General features: G+C 44.1%; 1 protein-coding gene across 1 annotated transcript in view; it reads left to right on the top strand.

The window, feature by feature from the left end:
- Positions 1-12043, top strand: part of LOC140735308 (arf-GAP with dual PH domain-containing protein 1-like) — a 173925-nt gene that overhangs the window by 101067 nt on the left and 60815 nt on the right. The window lies entirely within an intron of this gene.

Below are 12043 nucleotides of genomic sequence, written 5' to 3'. Positions count from 1 at the left end.
TTAGCAGCGCCAGTGATCTGGGTTCAGTTCCCGTCATTGTCTGTAAGGAGCCTGCACGTTCTCCCTGTGACCAAGTGAGTTTCCTCTACGTGCTCCAGTTCCCTCCCACATCCCAAAGGCATTCAGGTTACGGTTAGTAAGTTGTGGGCATGCTATGTTGGCACTGGAAGCGTGCCGATGCTTGTGAGTATCACAATCCTTAGACTGTGTTGGTCGTTGACGAAAATGACGCATTTAACTCAATGTTTCGATGCACATGTGACAAGTAAAGCTAATCTTTCTATGATCTCCAACGTCTATGGAGGGAAATGGATAGTCGATATTTCTGGTTTGGACTTTTCAACCTGCCCTACGTGTCCAGCTTTGTTGTACCCCGGACCAGCACTGTTTGCTTCCAACTCATACCAGAAATGAAGGGTCTTGGTCCGAAATGTTGAGATGTCCCATTACCCTCTACAGACACTGCCTGGCCCATTGAGTTCATCTGACTCCCTTATATATTGCTCAGATTCCTACATCTGCTGTCTTGTGTGTCTCTAATCTGTTGAAGGAACTCTGTGGACCCAGCAGCATCTGTGGGGTTGGGGTGGGGAGAACATGGAACGGTAGGTACAGCACAGGTACAGGCCCTTCAGCCCACAATGTTGTGCTGAACCAATTAAATCCAACAATACAACAAAACTGATCCCTTATACCTACACAATGTCCATATCCCTCCATTTTCCGCACATTCATGTACCTACCTAAATGTCACTTAGAAGTCCCTAATCTATCTGCCTTTGATGTCTCAAGCCCTTAGGTATATTGGTCTCAGTACTGGTTTTAGACCAAAAAAATCGTCAGTTCCTTTGCCTCAACAGATGCTGCTCGACCTGCTGAGTTCCTCCAGCAGATTGTGTGTTACAATGAAAGCCTGTCTGATTGCCAGCCCATCCGCGGCTTTGCACTTGCTCTCTCCTTCATTGGCTGGGCTGCTGCGTCATCTCTCATTCGCAGTCACGGCCACAAGTTACTGCAGATCCTTTGAACTGGGAGGAGTGTGAGTGTAATTGGGAGTTAATCTCTTTGCTGTGGGTCTGCAAAGGAGTGAGGGGCGGATTTGCATCCTCTAAGGACGTCTGGGAAGCAGATGTTTTTCTTTATGATCTGATAGTTTCATGGTCACTATTATTATTACATTCATTTATGTAACTGAATGAACAAAACACAGCTGGTGAAGTGGGATTAGAGCAGTTCTCTTTGAATCATGCCGTTTTGGTCCTAGACATAACAACCAAGCAATTTTTATATCACTGTTCGATCATATCCAGTAGATAGACTCAGTACTTATAAAGTGGCCACTGAGTGTACATATGTTCAAAGTTCAACGTAATTTTATTATCAAGTGCAGTCAGCCCTCCTTATCCGCAGGGGATTGGTTCTGAGACCCCCCCGCAGATACCAAAACCCGCGGATACTCAAGTCCCTTATATAGTATTTGCATATAACCTACGCACATCCTCCCGTATACATTAAATCATCTCTAGATTCCTTATAATACCTAATACAATGTAAATGCTATGTAAATAGTTGTTAGACTGTATTGTTTAGGGAGCAATGACAAAGAAAAAAAGTCTGCATGTTCAGTACAGACGCAACCATCGTAGCTCTTCTGGGAATGCTGCAGTCGATCCCGATTCTTCCGTGATCTTTAAGTTCTTGAGGCTGTAGCGCTTTACGTAGCTAGCCAGCCATCCCTTACTAGCCTTAATCTCCTTCCTCTCACTCACAAGTAGCGAACGAACGAGACACGAGGCGAACAATGCTCAACTTCTGAGTTTTCCAATCCGTGGTTGGTTGAATCCGCGCATTCAGAGCCCGCGGATAAGGAGGGCCGACTGTGCTTATATGTCAACATAAACAACCCTGAGGTTTATTTTCTTATGGGCATACTTAATAAATCCATAATAGAATAATAACCATAATAGAATCAATGACGGACTGCACCAACTTGGGCAAACACAAAAAGGAAGAAGTAATAATAAGTAAATAAACAATAAATATCGAGACCATGAAATGAAGAGTCCTTGAACGTGAGTCGTCAGGTTGTGGGAATATTTCATTGATGGGGCAGATGAAGTTGAGTGAAGTTATCCCCTTTGGTTCAGGAGCCTGATGGTTGAGGGGTAGTAATTGTTCCTGAACCTGGTGGTGAGGGTCCTGAGGCTGCTGTAGCCCATCAACTTTGATGTGTTGTGCATTCAGTGATGCTTTTCTGCCCACCACTGCTGTAACGTGAGGTTATTTGAGTTACTGTCACCTTTCTGTCAGTTTGAACCAGTCTGGCCATTCCCCTCTGACGTCTCTCATTAACAAAGTGTTCTCACCCACAGAACTGCAACTCACCGGGTGCTTTTTCATTGTTTTGGGGGTTTTTTTGCACCATTCTGTGTAAACTCTGGAGACTGTTGTTTGTGAAAATCCCAGGAGATCAATAGTTTCTGAGATACTCAAACCACCCCGTCTGGCACCAACAATTATTCCATAGTCATAGTCGCTTAGATCACATTTCTTCCCTATTCTGATGTTTGGTCTGAACAACAACTGAACCTCTAGACCATGTCTGCATAGTTTTATGCATTGTGTTGGTGTCACATGATTGACTGATTAGACATTTGCATTAACGAGCAGGTGTACCTAATGAAGTGTCCACCGAGTGTATGCGTACTTTCATAATTGGTTAATTTTTTAATTACTGTGAGATGATGTACAATATATAGTTCACAGCTGTTGTGTTAAGTGCTAGATCTTGTGGAATTATCACTGGCATCCTTTAGAAGTTTGACAAGGTGCAGAATGATTAATTGGGTTTACCTTTTGAGATTAATTTGCATTTGAGGAAATTTCTTCAAAAGTAGCTGTGTAATAAATTGTAAACTAGGACGGAGGATTTTCGTTTGGCTGTTGAAAATTTCTTTGCTAATATTATTCTGCAAGACCTATTGAAACTTTGATCTGTGGAAACGTGCACAAGAGGGCTCAGTTGAAGGAACATACTAGTGATGAGGAAACATTGAATAAGGCAGAGTGGGGCAGCGCGGTAACATGGCGATTAGCGCAATCGCTTTACAGTACCAGCGGTCACTGAGCAGGGTTCAATTCCCGCTCAGCATGTTCTCCCCATGACACTGTGCGTTTCCTGCCACATTACAAAGACATATGGGCATGGGTTAGTGAGTTGTGGGCGTGCTATGTTGCTGTTGGAAGCGTGGCAACTCTTGCAGGCCGCGCATTGATGAAAACGATGCATTTCTCTGTACGTGTGATAAATTAATCTTTAAACAAGCTTCTGAAGGCTAAATAAATTCCTCCTCATCTCTTTCCTAAAAGATGTCATTTCTATAATGAGGCTGTGCTGTTCTGTTCTGGACTTGCCCTCTATTGGAAGCATCCACTGCATATCCACTCTGCGAGGGGTCATTGATAAGTCCGTGGCCTCTGGTAGAAGGATTCAATTTTAGAAAACCCAGCACATTTATTTTTCAAAATAGTCCCCTCCTACATTTACACACTTAGTCCAGCGGTTGTGGAGCGTACGGATCTTGGACCTCCAGAAAGTGTCCACAGCAGGGGTGATTGATAAGTTCGTGGCCTAAGGTAGAAGGAGATGAGTTATACAGATCTCGTCACATGCACATGCAGTTCAACTCATTGAGTGATTATGCAAAAAGTTTGAATTTAATAACTCATCTCCTTCTACCTTAGGCCACAAACTTATCAATCACCCATCATATCTAGGTCTTTCAATATTCGTTAGGTTTGAGTGAGACAGACGGCTGTGGAGGCCAAGCCATCGGGTATATTTAAAGCAGAGGTTAACAAGTTCTTGATTAGTAAGGGCATCAAAGGTTACAGAGAAATGGCAGGAGAATGGGATTGAGAGCAATAATAAATCAGCCATGATGGAATGATGGAGCAGATTCAATGGGCCAAATGGCCTAATTCTGCTCCTATGACTATATGGTCATATACAAAATTGTCCTTCCAAGGTACATAAACATAGAACATAGAAGTCTACAGCATATTACAGGCCCTTCGGCCCACAATGTTGTGCCGACCATGTAACCTACTCTAGAAACTGCCCAGAATCTCTCTACCTCATGGCCCTCCATGTACCTATCTAAGAGTATCTTAAAAGACCCTGTTTGTATCCACCTCTGCCACCATTGCTGGCAGTGCACTCCATGCACCCACCAGTCTCCGTGGGAAAAACTTACTTCTGACATCCCCCTTGTACCTATTTCCAAGCACCTTAAAACTACGCTCCCTCATGTTAGCCATTTCAGCCCTGGGAAAAGGCCTCTGGCTATCCACACAATCAATGTCTTTCATCATCTTATACTCCTCTATCAGGTCACCTCTCATCCTCTGTTGCTCCAAGGTTCACTCAACCTATTCTCATAAGGCACACTCTCCAATCCAGGCAACATCCTTGTAAATCTCCTCTGCACTCTCTCTATAGTATCCACATCCTTTTTGTAGTGAGGTGACCAGAACTGAGCACAGTTCTCCAAGTGGGATCTAACTAACTGGGGTAATATGAAAGAGGAAACGGGTGAGTCACTGGTTGGGTTTAAATTCAGTGGTGTGGAGCTATTAGAGAAGTTGGCTGAACTCAAAGTCACTGGGACTGGATGGGATGCCTCCCAAGACTTTGAGGAAATTGCGGGAGGAAATTGTGGCCACTGATCAATGCTTGTTGGGAATGGGGAATGGTGTCAGGGGACAGAGAGGAACAGATGTTACTGCTTTGTTCAAAAAAAAATGGGAGTATGGGTAAAGCCACCAATTACACACCAGTCATTTTCAGCTCCACGGTGGGGAAAAAGCTTCAAAAACATATGAGTCAGAATTGGTAGTCATATGCAGAAAAATGGAATTAATTAAGGTAGGCCAGTATATATTATTGAGGGTAGAAGCTCTTTAAAGAGAGAATTGATAATGCTTATGATCATATGGTACAGAGGCTCCCAGGGTTACGTATGACCTGACTTACAGAATTCTGACTGTGCAAATACTCCCATGCGTTTTTTAAACATTTTTCGAGATTGTATTTCAGGTAGTGTGGTGGTAAGCACAGCAGTTTATAGTACAGGTGACCAGGGTTCAGTTCCCACTGCTGCCTGTAAGGAGTTAGTAAGTTCTCCCTGTGCCCGTGTGGGTTTCTTCAAGTTGGTAGGTCTGTTGTGCCCCAGGTGTAGTTCAAAGGTTTCAAAGGTACATTTAATGTCAGAGAAATGTATACAATATACATCCTGAAATGCTTTTTCTTCACAACCATCCACGAAAACAGAGAAGTGCCTCAAAGGATGAACGACAGTTAAATGTTAGAACCCCAAATTCCCACCCCCAGCTCCCCCCCCACACATAAGCAGCAACAAGCACGATCCCCCCTCCCCCCACCGGCAAAAAAAAGCATCAGCACCAATCACCGAGCACTCAGGCATGAGCAAAGCAATAGTAAAGACACAGACTTGCAGAACTGCAAAGAATATATTGTTCACCCGGCATTCGATGTACCACAGTCTGTGTGTGTGTGTGTGTGTGTCTCTCTCTCTCCCCCCCTCCCTCCCCCTCCCCCTCTTCCCCCCCTCCCCCTCTTCCCCCCTCCCTCTCTCTCTCCCCCCTCCCTCCCCCCTCCCCCTCTTCCCCCACCTCCCTCTCTCTCTCCCCCCTCCCTCTCTCTCTCCCCCCTCCCTCCCCCTCCCCCTCTTCCCCCCCCTCCCTCTCTCTCTTCCCCCCTCCCCCTCTCCCCCATCCCCTCCCCCTCTTCCCCCGCCTCTCCCTCTCTCTCTCTCGTCCTGATTCTGCCTCTCTGGTACTGTACCAAGCATCTTGCGGTGCCATCTAGTTATTTATTATTACTTGTTCTTTTTGTATTTGCACCAGTTGTGTTAATGTGCAGCTTTTCATTGATTCTATTGCACTTCTTTGTTCTACCGTGAATACCCACAAGAAAATGACACTGAGGGTAGTATTTGGTAGCATATGTGGACTTTGATAATAAATTGACTTTGAATTAGTTTAATCATAGCTAGTGTTAGGATGGTTACTTTATGAAATGAAAGAATTGGAGTAAACGTGCGTAGAGTGATATGATATGGGAAGTTATAGAATATTTATAGAAACTGAAAACCAACAGGCCCTTCCGTCCACAAAGCTGAGTATGTACAAAGGTACTTACTTAGAAATTACCTAGGGTTACCCATAGCCCTCTATTTTTCTATGCTCCATGTACCTATCCAGGAGTCTCTTAAAAGACCCTATCGTATCCACCTCCACCACTGTCACCGGCAGCCCATTCCACACACTCACCACTCTCTGCATAAAAAACTTACCCCTGACATCTCCTCTGTGCCTACTTCCAAGCTCCTAAAAAATGTGCCCTCTCCTGTTAGCCAGTTCAGCCCTGGGAAAAAGCCTCTGACTATCAACACGATCAATGCCTCTGATCATCTTATACTCCTCTATCAGACCAGCTCTCAACCTCCACCACTCCACAGTGAAAAGGCGGAGTTCACTCAACCTATTTTCATAAGGCATGCTCCCCAATCCAGGCAACATCCTTGTAAATCTTCTCTGCACCCTTTCTATGGTTTCCACGTCCTTCCTGTAGTGAGGCGACCAGAACTGAGCACAGTACTCCAAGTGGGGTCTGACCAGGGTCCTATATAGCTGCAACATTACCTCTCGGCTCTTAAACTCAATCCCATAGTTGATGAAGGCCAATACACCGTACGCCTTCTCAACCACACAGTCAACCTGTCCAGCTGCTTTGAGTGTCCTGTGGACTCGGACCCCAAGATCCCTCTGATCCTCCACACTGCCAAGAGTCATAACATTAATGCTATATTCTGCCATCATATTCGACTTACCAAAATGAACCACCTCTCACTTATCTGGGTTGAACTCCAGCTGCCACTTCTCAGCCGAGTTTTGCATCCCATCAATGTCCTGTTGTAAACTCTGACAGCCCTCCATACTATCCACAACACCTCCAACCTTTGTGTCATCAGCAAATTTACTAACATATCCCTCCACTTTCTCATCCAGGTCATTTATGAAAATCCCAGAACAGATCTTTGAGGAACACCACTGGTGACTGACCTCCATGCAGAATATGACCCGCCTACAACCACTCTTTACCTTCTGTGAACAAGCCAATTCTGGATCCACAAAGCAATGTCCCCTTGGATCCCATGCCTCCTTACTTTCTCAATAAGCCTTGAATGGGGTACCTTATCAAATGCCTTGCTGAAATCTATATATAGTACATCTACTGTTCTACCTTCATCAATATGTTTAATCACATCCTCAAAAAATTCAATCAGGCTCGTAAGGCAGCACCTGCCTCTGACAAAGCCATGCTGACTATTCCTAATCATATTATGCCTCTGCAAATGTTAATAATTCCTGCCTCTCAGGATCTTCTCCATCAACTTACCAACCACTGAAGTAAGACGTCAGGCAATCTCTGAGGAGTATTGATTATGGCTGGGGTCAGCTGTCTTATAAGGACACTGCCCAGAAGAAGACAATGGCAAACCACTTACATTGAAACAATTATTTGATTTAAATTTAAGAATTTATTTATTTGTTTTTTTTAATTGAGATACAGTATGGAATAAGTCCGTCTAGCCATTCGAGCCACGCTGCACAGCAATCCTGCAATTTAATCTTAACCTAATCATAGGACAATTAACCTACTAACTGGTACGTCTTTGGACTGTGAGAGGAAAACGAAGCACCTGGAAAAAACCTACAGGGTCACAGGGAGGACTCCCTACAGGCAATGTCAGGAATTGAACCCGGGTCACCTATAAGACCTTAAGATATAGGAGCAGAAGTAGGCCATTCAGCCCATCAAGTCTGCTCTGCCATTCAATCATGGGCTGATCCAATTCCTCCAGTCGTCTCCACTCCCCTGCCTTCTCCCCATATCCTTCGATGCCCTGGCTAATCAAGACCCTATCTATCTCTGCCTTAAATACACCCAATGACTTGGCCCCCACAGCCACTCGTGGCAACAAATTCCATAGATTTACCACCCTCTGACTAAAGTAATTTCTCCGCATCTCTGTTCTAAATGGACATCCTTCAATCCTGAATTCACACCCTCTTGTCCTAGAATCCCCAACCATGGGAAATAACTTTCCATATCTAACCTGTTCAGGCCTTTTAACATTTGGAATGTTTTTATGAGATCCCTCCCTCATTCTCCTGAACTCCAGGGAATACAGCCCAAGAGCTGCCAGACGTTCCTCATATGGTAACCCTTTCATTCCTGGAATCATTCTTGTGAATCTTCTCTGAACCTTCTCCAATGTCAGTATAGCCTTTCTAAAATAAGGAGCCCAAAGCAGCACACAATACTCCAAGTGTGGTCTCACGAGTGTTTTATAGAGCCTCAACATCACATCCCTGCTCTTATATTCTATACCTCTAGAAATGAATGCTAACATTGCATTCGCCTTCTTCACCATTGACTCAACCTGGAGGTTAACCTTTAGGGTATCCAGCACAAGGACTCCCAAGTCCCTTTGCATCTCTGCATTTTGAATTCTCTCCCCATCTAAATAATAGTCCCTATCTAAAAAATAGTTTATTTCATCCACCAAAGTGCATGACCATACACTTTCCCACATTGTATTTCGTTTGCCACTTCTTTGCCCATTTCCCTAAACTACCTAAGCCTCTCTGCAGGCTCTCTGTTTCCTCAACACTACCCACTCCTCCACCTATCTTTGTATCATCGGCAAACTTAGCCACAGATCCATTAATCCCAGAGTCCGAATCATTGACATTGACATCTGTACTGTAAAGCATTGTGCTAAACACTATGCTACCGTGCCACCTAGAACAATCACATTCATGAGGCCATGATTGCCCACATCACATGACATGGCACATGATGATGATGTGGAGGGATGTGGAGTGGGTGTTTCCTCTGGTGAGAGAGTCTAGGACCAAAGGACTCAACCTCAGAGTAGAGGGGCATCCTTTTACAGCACAGATGAGGAGGAATTTCTTTAGCCGAAGTGTGGAGAATCTGTGGAATTCTTTGCCACAGGCAGCTGAGGAGGCCAAGTCTTTATGTATATTTAAGGCAGAGATTGATAGATTTTTGATTGGTAAGGCCAGAAGGGATATAGTGGGAAGACAGGAAATTAGTACTGAGAGGGGAAATGGATCAGCCATGATAAAATAGCAGAGCAGATTTAATCGGCCAAATGGCCTAATTCTGGTCCTATATCTTATAGTCTCATGATCTTATGATGATGATGATGATAGACAGGGTAAATGCAAGCAGAGTAAGTTTCTCCACTGAGGTAGGATGAGACTAAAACTAGAGGTCACAGGTTAAGGGTGAAAGGTGAAATATAAACCTGAGAGGGAACAAGCTGCCTGCAGAAGTGGTGGATGTGGGTTCAAAAGCAGCATTTAAGAGAAGTTTGCATTACGTGGATGGGAGGGGTGTTGAGGTAAATGATCCAGGTGAGGACCAATGGGATTAGGCAGAACGGACTAAATAGGCCCATTTTTGTGTTGTGGTGCTCCGTGACTCAATGAGGAACTATAGTTGTTCATGTGCGAAAGAAAAGCCTGAGGAAAGAACGAATAGAAGTGGGGTGGGGGAGAACTCTGCTGCTGCTGCAGGTGCCGAGGACTGGACATCACAGGGATAAAAGAAAGAGGAAGAGATCTGAGTGTGAAGTGAGGAAAACTTTGTATTTTTACACAGCACGTGGTTGGAATCTGGAACTTGGGGTGAGCAGGTCTGTGGTGTCATCTGCTTGAGGTGCGGTGGAGACGGGTGTCATTGTGGCCTCCAAGGAGAAACCGTGTACACAGGTGGAGGAGAGTTGTTGGCACAGTATGTTTGCACCGGAATGTGTAATGACACTTGCGGGCTGCCCGCAGCACACCATCGGGCGTGTTGGTTGTTGACACAAACGACACATTTCACTGTATGTTTCAATGTACACGTGACAAATAAACTTGGATTTTGAATGTCAAATCTTTTAAATCATGGGTTCCAAACCCTTTTCATGCTATGTACCCCTACCATTAACCAAAGGGTGAGTGGATCCCAGGGTTGGGAACCCCTGTTTTAAATACAAATGCGCCCATTATCCGTATGGTTTCATGTGGTAATGTCTTCCACGTCTGCGAGACAAGGCTGCTTGTCAGTGAAAGCGTTGCATTTAACAAATGTAAGCTCTCTTTGCTTCAGAGAGAATGTTAAGTCTTTCAATTCCCCCTTCACGAGCTTTCTTAAGTTCCAAATACTCCCATCTGTCAATTTAAAATGAGGCTTGCTAATGTCAGGAAAGTCCCCGAGGGACATCACTTAAACATAAAAGTAATTACAACTATTAAATTTTAATGTACATTGTCCAAGTAGGAGGTTCTGTGCAGGTGTTAAATCTTATCTTAAGCAGCTCGGAGATTAAATGTTGAAAATGAATATGGGGACTGTGTTGTGAAGATTTTATTTGCCATGATTGTAATGCAGGAACCTAGAATAGTTATCCACAGGCAGCGAGGAAATGACTTCATCAAGTTCTGTTTAATTATTCATTCCTGGGATGCTGACTGGATTTATTTATGACCCTTAAACTGAGTGACTTTTTATACCATTTTAGAAAGCATTTAATTATTATTTGTGACTGTGTTTATCCGCTATCATAATAATATGTCCTACATACTGTGCGTGACCCTTGGTGCTGTGTTTCATACCTTCAACCCTGGAGAAGCACTTTTGTTTGGCTGTATTCATGGGTGCAGTTGGGTGAACTTGAGAGCAAAACGAGGAAAGCTTTGTACTTTCACACAGCACATGGTCAGAATCTGGAACTTGAGGTAAGCAGGTCCGTTGCATCGTCTGCTTGAGGTGTCTTTTGACCGTGGAGCTCAGTAAAGAAAGAATTCTTTCCCCAAACGACAAGTTGATGGGGTGTTATTACATTGCAGATGCTGGAATTCTAAGATAAAACACAAAATGCCAGAAATGCTCAGCAGGTCAGGCAGCATCTGTGGTGAGAGAAATTGTGTGGGTGTTTCAGATTGATAACCTCTCTTCTTTGATTTTTTGGGCCGTTATTGATAATGGTATTATTCCAGATTTTATTTAATTATCCAAATTCACATACCTGAAGACTGAGGGGTGATGACAGGAATAAAAAGATATTTGGTCGGCTACATGGATAAGAAGGGTTTAGAGCAGGGATTCCCAAACTTTTTTATGCCTTTGGCCAATATCAATAAGCAAGGGGTCCATGGACATCAGGTTGGAAACCCCTGACATAGAGAGATGTAGGCTGTGCGTGGGCAAACACAGTTCTGTGTAAAAGTCTTAGGCACATATATACAGCTAGGGTGCCTAAGACTTTTACACAGTACTGTAGTAATTTTGTGTATTGCAATGTACTGCCACACAAAAAAATACAGATGTCATTACATGTGGTGATAAATCTGATTCTGATATGGGTCTGTATTGTGGACTGAGAGTGGGAAGGGGGCAGGGAGAGGGGAATCATGGTTGGGGAAAAAGGGAAGGAAGAGGGGAGGGAAGCACCATGAGACACATCCTGTAATAATCAATAAACCAATTGTTTGGAATCAAATCACCTTGCCTGGTGTCCCTGGGCTGGCTGTGTCTGCGCCCACGCCAATCCCCGCCCCCAGCACTCCTTCTCTGCCACATGTCCCACACCCCTCCCTCGACACTCCACCCTCGTTATTCCTAACATCCTTTGTTCCTACCAGATTTACAAACTCACTCATCACGTTGACAAATACAGTACCGTGTAAAGGTCTTAGGCACCCTAGCTATATATTTGTGCCTAACACCTTGGCGCAGTACTGTACAGACCAGTTTAGAGTCAAAGACAAGTTTATTATCGTAAGTACAGTCTATGTCCACACAGTTGTGATGAAAACCTTAACTTGCAGTAGCATCACAGGCACAATTCAAAAGTTCAAAGTAAATTTATTATCAAAA

The sequence above is a fragment of the Hemitrygon akajei genome, chromosome 11 (assembly GCF_048418815.1).
Source record: "Hemitrygon akajei chromosome 11, sHemAka1.3, whole genome shotgun sequence".
Classification (NCBI taxonomy): Eukaryota; Metazoa; Chordata; class Chondrichthyes; order Myliobatiformes; family Dasyatidae; genus Hemitrygon; species Hemitrygon akajei.
This window is presented reverse-complemented; position numbering and strand designations above follow the sequence as displayed.